An 8,902-nucleotide genomic window follows, 5' to 3' on the forward strand; every position below is an offset into this window, starting at 1 on the left:
TGTGTATACTTGTTATAAATGAAGAATTGGTTATTGAAATTTAAAAGTTATGTAGGAGTAGAGAGGACCTGAAAAAGTAAAAAGAAAAAAAATAACAGTGTTGGAAGACATTTTTTACCTAATTATAAGACTTCCTCTAAAGCTACAGTAATCAAGGCAATGTTGGTATAAGGAAAGACATATAGATCAATGGGATAAAATAGAGAATCTAGAAATAGAACCACACATATATGGTCCACTGAGTTTTTAAAGATTATTTAACATTAACATTTTATAGAACATAAACTCAACTCAAGAGCAGAGGAAAAGATAATGTTTTCAACAAAAAGGACCTGGTATCTGTATGTAAAAAATTAACCTCAACCCCTTATTTCCTTCCATACATAAAAATAACTTGAAAGGATCTATGAAACTAAATATGAAAGAATAAAACCATAAAACTTTAAGAAAAAATTGTAAGGGAAAATGTTTATGAATTTAGGGTAGGCAAGAATTTCCTAGGATACAAAAAACATGATGTATAAAAGAAAAAAAAAGATAAATGAGATTCCATCAAAATTTGGAACTTTAAAAGACATCATTAAGAAAATAAAAAGTAGTCCTTAACCAGAACATATTTATAATACATATAACCTATGACCAGAATATATATAGAACTCTTACAGCTCATTAATAGAAAACCCAATTAAAAAGTAGACAAAAGAAGATGATAAATAGCCAGTACAGCACAAGGAAAGGTGTGCAACACTAGAATCAGAAAAGTACTAATCAGTACAATAACAAGATCTTATTATACACTCATTAGGGAGATAAAGTTAAAAGTTTTAAAAGAACAAATGTCAGCTTAGGTGTGAACCAATTAGAACTTTCTAATACAGCTGATGTGAATGTAAAATGATAAAACCATTTTGGAAAGCAATATAGAAATTTCTTGTATTACTGTTAAGAACCAAGAGTTCTGTTCTTAAGATTTTACTTAAGAGAAATGAAAACACATGTTCACAATAGACTTATACATAAAGGTTGACTATCTCTTATCTGAAATTCTTGGGACCAGAAGTGTTTCAGATTTTGGGTTGAAATCCACTTGATCTGCAAAGAGGATAGCTACTGCTGCTTTTTTTTTTTTTTTTTGGTTCCTGTCCCATGGAGTATTGTTTTCCACCCTTTAACTTTCAGTCTATGAGGTTCTTTTTGAATTAAGTGTGTTTCTTGTATGCAGCATATTGTTGGATCTAGCTTCTTGACCCATTCTACCAGTCTATTTCTTTTGAATGGTGAATTGAGACCATTAACATTGATGGTTATAACTGAAATGTATTGACTTGTCATTGCCATGACTTTTTCTTTTTGTTGGGTTCTCCCCCTTTCCATTTAATTTCTTGTCATGCCAGATGGGTTCATTCTGCTTTGCTTCCTGGGGTTGTGATCCTCAGTGTCTGTTTGTAGGATATTGCGTAAAATTCTTTGGAGTGATGGTTTGGTATTCATGAAGTTCCTAAGGTGCTCTTTGTCATGAAAGTATCTTATTTCTCCATCCATTTTGAAAGATAGTTTTGCAGGGTACATTAATCTGGGTTGGAGGCTGTTTTCCTTTAGAGCTTGAAATACATCACTCCAAGCTTTTCCTGCCTTGTGAGTTTGCATTGAGAAGTCTGCTGCGATTCTGATGGGCTTTCTTTGTATGTGATTTGTTTCTTTTCTCTAACTGCTTGTAGAATTTTGTTCTTCTGTTGGGTTCCTGGAATCTTACCTATTATATGCCTATGTGCAGTTTTTTTGATCAAGGCTAGTTGGAGTCCTGTATGCCTCAGTTATCTGTATCTAAAGTTCTTTTCCCCTGCTTGGGAAATTTTCTGCCATCACTTCTGTGAACAGTTTGTTTTATGTCATCTGGACTCTCTCTTGTTTCTTCATTGACTCTGATCGGTCTTATGTTATTTTTCTTTGCATCATCTAGCAGCTGCTGGATTGATTTCTCATGGTTCCTTACAATTTTGAAGCAATTTTTCTTTCCCTGTTCACTAATTGCAATCTTTTCTTCTATATATGAGATTCTGTCCTCACATTGGCTCATTCTACTGCATAAGCTTTCAATAGAGTTTTTAATCTCCTGGAAATCTGTTTGTATCTGTTTTGTGGATTCCTTTTGTTTCCTATGTTGGGATTCCATCATGTTCCTCTGCTCCTCTATTTTTTAAATCTGTTTCCTCTCTAGATTTACTAATCATGTCTTGCACTATGGGAACAATCTCTGCTGTTATCTGAGAAATTATTTCTGATTTCATTTTTTTCAGATCCTCTTTTGTTGCCAGTTCAGGGAGGCCAGGTGGTTGAGTATCAGATTGTTCCATCTCATTTCCCTTTGGGGTTGCCTTAGGTGATTTGAAAGTCTGGTTTTGAGACTTGTTTATGTGTGTTCTCATTTCAACAGTTGCAGCCTGCTGTGCCTTTGCTGAGGCAACTTTTTGCTCACCCAGTGGTTTTCAAGTCTCAGCAAGCCACAGAGCTGCCTTTAATCTGCTGCTCACCAGTATACTAATTCCTGGGTTCAGAAAGGTGGTCTTCTGGATCCCTAAACTGACCTGTTGTCTGGGTGGGCTTTTGGCTGGGGCCTGTGCACACTTGAGATGGTATCTAAGTGTGTCACTGGCTAGGTCCCTAATTAGCTGTTGTCTGGGAGGGCCTTTGGCTGGGGGCTGTACACCCTAGTTCCTGTTGTGTGAGGAAGCTTTTAGCTAGGGTCTGGCGCACTTACTGATCGTATTGGGGCAAGCCTCTGGCTGTTGCTTGTGTGCCTGTGAAGCTCTTTTCCAGACAGGCCCTTGGCTTGGGCTGGTGTCCCCCAGCCTCTGGGGTTGGGGCAAAGCCCAGGCTGGGATCTGCTTGCAGCCCCACTGCTCTGGTCCACACTGCTGTTCTCCCAACTAAGGTGGTCTGGTGTGCTTTTTTTTTCCTTTTCTTTTTTACCATCCACACTGGTGTTTCTTTGTCATAAGAACTATTCTTTAGTTAATATTTTGATGTTTCACAGTTCAGGAACACTGATCAGTGGCAAGTATCTATGGAACTCTATCCAAAAAAACCTTTTTATTCCTATATCACTTTGCACTCTGAAAGATACCAGCCTTCCTCATTTCTTCAAAATCTTTCATGGAATCATAATTTCTGTAGAAATCTGTATATGCATTCTTTCTTGGTTCAGCCACACCAAAGTTATAGAGAGCTGCAACTCCCAGGGAGACAATGAATGCTCCAACAATATGGATGCACAGATGCCTGGCCAGAAGACCTTGCATCTGCAGTTTTGTCAAAGGACTGGAACTCATGGTAGTTACTGTCCTCAACACCAGTGTCCTTCCCTGCTGAAGGAGAAAAGAGCTGTTGGTGTGCTTTTATTGCAGAAATTTTCTTCACTTTTCCAGTGGGCTTTAATTTTCATCAACAGAGAGGCCCACTTTCTGTTGTTCACTTCGACTTTATCTTCTAAAGCTCGGAACAATGTCCTTTATGACCGTGTAATTCTGTGGTGTGGCTCCAGTAATGGCTTGGCACAGCCTGGGGGGGGCAGTGGTGTGCTGGTGCCCTCGAGGCTCACCTCCTTGGCACTCTGGGGTAGTGGTGTGGCGGCCCAAAAGGTTCACCTCCTCAGTGCTCTGGGGTGGTGGTATGGCTATCTCTCACATTTTTAATTCATCTCTCTATCCCAAACCCAGTAGCTGGGTAAGTATGTTTGGAGCAATTTGACTCACATTCTAAAGATAATTCCTGAGGGATGCAGAAACTCAAGGATATGCCCTCTAGGATGTAACCATGAGACCCCAGGCCCAGCCCATTCTCACTTCACCCAGCTTCCGTGGCTTGGTTGACAAATGTGAACCGACCTCAAGAATGTTGTTCATAACCCAATTTCATCTAATAAAGTGATATAAAGTCTACTTTCTCAAGCATACTTTTAGGCAATACATACTGGTTTTTTTAATCACTGAAAACAGCAATAAATTTTTACAAAGATTATTTTTAAATGTTGCTTTCACAAGGCCACTTCCATCTATCAGGAATCTGAATAACTGCTGTGGTGAAATGAAAAGTCTTCCTCTGCAGCCTATTGATGTGTGTAAGAGAAGAGTATAGATGCAGAAGGGGGACAGAGCAAGAATAAGAGCTGACAATAGAAGAGATGAGAATATATCAGGAAGGGAAAAGAGAAACAGTGAGTAGAAACATCTACATGGGCTAATTGGGAAGAGCAACTTCCATAACATGCATGGAAATGGGAATTTGATTTTAGTCACCTCTCTTATTCTAATAGTCAATGTCTTCTGGACTTAAGGATATTCAGTTAGAAGGAATTATGGTGCATGAGATTTAAAACAAGAAGACCTGGATTTGAATCCCAATACTGCTTTTTTCTAAGCTACTTGAGTTCAAGTAACTTCAGCTCTTGAGCCTGGGTAGTCCTGTGTGTGAAATGCAGACAATGTCTTCCCTTCTTACTTAGCTCAAAGAAGCAACTTGATGGGACACCTTGAAACCACTGCAGAATGCTGTTTATTATCACACCTAGCTAGAGAGCTCTTATGAGAGTCTTGTTGGTTTGTAAGAACTTACCAGCATTTAACACAAATAACTGACACAAAGTAGGTACTTTTCAATGTGGGAAGCAGAGAAACCTCAATATCTTAAATAACATGCATGAGGCAAATGAAGATAAAGTAATAGTTTGAATAATGTTAACATGGTTGACATTTCTATACATTTTTATAGATAATTGATTTATTCATTTAATGCACATTTTAAAATGTTTCTTAATCAGACCCAGAATAGCAAAAGAAATTCTAGGTAACAGAGACATGGCAGGGGGTATCACAATCCCCAACCTGCAACTATACTACAAAGCTACTGTGATAAAAACAGCATGGTACTGGCAAAGAAACAGACTTGAGGACCAGTGGAACAGATTAGAAGATGCAGAAACAATGCCAGACACACTCAGCCACCTCATCTTCAACAAAGGAGCCAAACACCCTCATTGGAGGAAAGACAGCCCCTTTAATAAATGGTGCTGAAAAAATTGGGCTTCAACTTGCCAAAGATTCAAACTAGACCTATATCTCTCACCATGCACTAAACTAAAATAAAAAAGATCTAAATATTAAAATAGAAACTCTGGTTGGAACAGAGGTTAGGTAGAACCTTTGAAGACATCGGTGTAGGAAAAGATTTTATGAACAAAACCTCAGTTGCCTGTGAACTAGCACAAACAATCAACAAGTGGGATCTCTTCTTATTAAAAGGCTTCTGCACAGCAAGAGAAACCACCAGCAGTGTGAAGAGACAACCCACAATGTGGGAAAAAATCTTCACCTGCTCTTCCTCAGACAAAGATCTACTATCTCGAATCTATAAAGAACTTAAAAAGATCAGACCTCCCAAATTTAAAGACCCAATCCAAAAACGAGCATCTGAAATGATCAGACATTTCTCACACAAAGAAGTAGAAATAGCAAATAAATACATGAAAAAATGTTCAACATCACTGGTCATTCGAGAGATGAAAATGAAAACAATGCTGAGATTCCACCTCACTCCAGAAAGAGTGGCTGCTATCATGAAACCAATCAATAACAAATGCTGGCGGGGCTGTGGGGAAAGAGGAACACTCCTCCACTGCTGGTGGGAGTGTTGAATGGTGCAACCACTGTGGAAATCAGTATGGAGATACCTCAATGAACTAGGACTGGAAGTCCCATTTGACCCCACTATTCCACTGCTGGGGATCTTCCCCAAAGAATTAAAAGAATCATACCACAGTGATATATGTGCACCCATGTTCATAGCAGCACAGTTTGTGATAGCTAAAACTTGGAAACAGCCCACATGCCCATCAACTGGAGAATGGATAAAGAAAATGTGGTTTTTTTATAAAATGGAGTACTACTCAGCCATAAAAAATGAGAAATTAGAGACATTTATAGCTAAGTGGATGCACATTGAGGCAATACTCTTAAGTGAAATAAATAGGACACACATGTATAAATACCGAATAGTTTCTCTGGTGTGAGAGACTGAAAGTGTAAATAAGGACTAAAATGTATAATAGGCAATGTGAAATAGGTAGAAAAGGGGCAAAGGGTAAGGAAGTGGGAGGGCTAGGGGAAAGGATAGAAGGGAATGGGATTAATATGAGAAAATGGAAAAATAGGAACAAAATCTTTGTAAATAGGGAGGACTGGAGGGGTTGAAGGGAGGGCTGGGCGAGGGTGAAAAATAAGAACCAAGAGAGACTATGTAAAGGTGCAAATTTCCAATGATGAATGTCATTATATTGTATACCTAAAATGTACCAATTATTAGAATGAATAATGGGTAATGCAAAATAGGAAGAAAAGGTCCAAAGGGGTAGGGGTAGTGGGAGGGGCAAGGGAAAGGAAAGAAGGGAAAGGACAAATGCTGAGAAATGGAAAAAATGGAAATAAGGTCTTTGTAAATAGGGAAGGGTGGAGGGGGTGAAGGGAGGGCTAGGAATGGGGAAAAAATAAGAACCAAGATGCATTATGTAAAGGTACAATTCCCAATGAGAAATGTAATTGTGTTGTATACCTACAATGTACCAATAAAAGAATTTAATTAAAAAAATACATAGAAAAAAAAGTCTCTTAATGTGAGGTACTGAGTAGCCACTGGGAAAAGCAATGAAGAAAAGACCCTACAGGAACTCAGAGTGGTCGGAGTCAGACATGAAGACAGACTCTGAAAGCAATACCCGCAGAGCTGAGTAAATACTGTTGGGATGAATAGACAATTAGCTAGACTGCATCTGTCCTCAATCACTTTGGATGAGTATGAATCTATGATCTGTAACCCCTAAACACTTCACACTGAAAAAGGACAAAGACACTGAATAATTGAGATCCTCAAATAGCATATAGCTAAGTATACAGCAGTGGAAATCCTAAGGATCTCACTTGAACTTCCTTTGCAACTCCTTTAGTCCCTACATTCTCAGTGATGAGTGCTTCTGCAGTAACTAGGAGTCTGGCTTGGCTCATTCTTTATTTTCCATGTCATCCTTTGGCATAGTAGTTGAAGGAAGGGCAGGAAGATCAGTGCTTCCAGAGGAATCTTCTTCTGGTCATTTTCTCTGGTGTCTGGGGAGGTGGGACTAGAGCCCCCTGCCTTAAGCATGAAAGGAAAATCACATAGACTTACCCCAGGATGCTCAACTTACCTCAACACTGGAAGTCCCAAACTGTAGTTAGACACCAGCCAGTCTGATTTTGGGTTTTATACATAGGTACCTTGCATCTACCATTGTTAACTACACAAGGCCTGCCTGGGATCAAGAGGAAACCCTTCTGGGGCCATGCAGCATTTTCAACATGTGGTCACTGATACTTCCTTCAAGCTGGGGCAATAAATTTCAGAACAAATTCTTTTTTCCTATGTTGGCTTAAAACCCAAATAATTTCCACTGAAATGTGATCTCAACCTCAGGCACAGTGGCTTTCCTGAACAGTCTTCTTCTTTATCTTCTGACTGAAATTGATTTATTTGACTCCTTTGACTCCAATTCTTCCAAAACTAATGAGGATGTATCTAACCTGGTATCTGTAGAGTTATTTTTCAACTTCCTTCAAAATCTCTTAGCAAGCAGCTTTAATACATGAACCCCAACAAAGCACCTAGGTTCTTGCTTGAGGATGTTTATCTACTATGTTATTTAAAAATTATAATAAAAATCATGAACTTCATACACATATGCACACATAACACAGGCACAGTGACACACACACACACGTACGCACACGTGCATGCAGAGTTCTTCACAGTGAGTAACTGTAACTGAGTTAGCTTTTACTCAGAAAAGAGAAAGCAATAGAATCAGGTCATCTGTCAAGCTGAGAATTAGATTTTCTGAGTTCAGGGTCACGTGAGGGTTTGTTTCAGATTGTTTGAATCAGGGTCCCATGGCAGTTACATTACTAGGATGTTGACTTCTTTCCAAGAATTACTCAAAAAGTACATGAAAAGGCTGAATGATCTGGCCTTAAAAAATTAGATGAGAGAAATAGTGTTTTCTGACTACAGTACATTGCTGCTCCACTATCAGGGATATCTGGATTTCTAGTCATCAAATTCTCAGGAACTTTCAGAAGTGTGCTTCCAGCTCTGGCCCCCATCCAACGGTGATACTGTACTAGCTGAAGTCAAAACACACTGGTGGTGACTTGTCACAAGACCAGCATGATGTTTGGGCTTGTTCTGTGAAAAATATGGACATTGTGTGTGTGTGTGTGTGTGTGTGTGTGTGTGTGTGTGTGCACGCTCCTCTGTAGAAGCTCTGGTATTTATTGATTTTGTGTTTCATTTACTACTTCCACCTACCACTTCCCTTTTCACAGAAATCTGTGACGATGTTTTCAACAAATGAGACTCACTAAAATTCTAGATGATACACAGTTGTCTCAATTAATCTTTTTGTGGTGGACTAACTGATGGTCAATGTGGAACACCCAGCTGAACTGAATCAGTGTGGTTGGGTGTGGAAAACCCACCTGAGGATTGTTGCCAATGGCATAAAAAGAGATCTGGAGGGGGAGATTGTGGGCTGTTGATTTTCTAGGAGAAGCTTGCTGTGGATGGTTTTCCTGATGCAAACTTGGCTGTTCTTGTCGGAGGAGGAGCTCAGGGTCTTGCTGTAGCTGGGAATGGCTGCTGTTCTCATCAGGGGAGCTTGGATTTTCAACGTGAGCATCACTTCCTGGCTACATTATAGATCCCTCAGCCTGGTGGCACAAATCCTTCATCCCACTGGTGCAGGTTTTCTGGCTTCCACCACTGACCTCTAGGCACTCCTGGTGCAGATCCTTGATATGGACAAGCATGAGTTATTGCTGTG

At 39.4% G+C, this 8,902-nt stretch overlaps 1 pseudogene; it reads right to left on the reverse strand.

Annotated features, from left to right (window-relative positions):
• Positions 1-1,048: 1,048 nt before the first annotated feature.
• Positions 1,049-3,958, reverse strand: LOC101699151 (cytochrome c oxidase subunit 6C pseudogene; annotated as a pseudogene).
• Between the last annotated feature and the right edge of the window lie 4,944 nt (positions 3,959-8,902).

This window comes from Heterocephalus glaber, unplaced genomic scaffold (genome assembly GCF_053883595.1).
Source record: "Heterocephalus glaber isolate CG9 unplaced genomic scaffold, H.glaber_assembly_v1.0 deba00001593, whole genome shotgun sequence".
Taxonomy (NCBI): Eukaryota; Metazoa; Chordata; class Mammalia; order Rodentia; family Bathyergidae; genus Heterocephalus; species Heterocephalus glaber.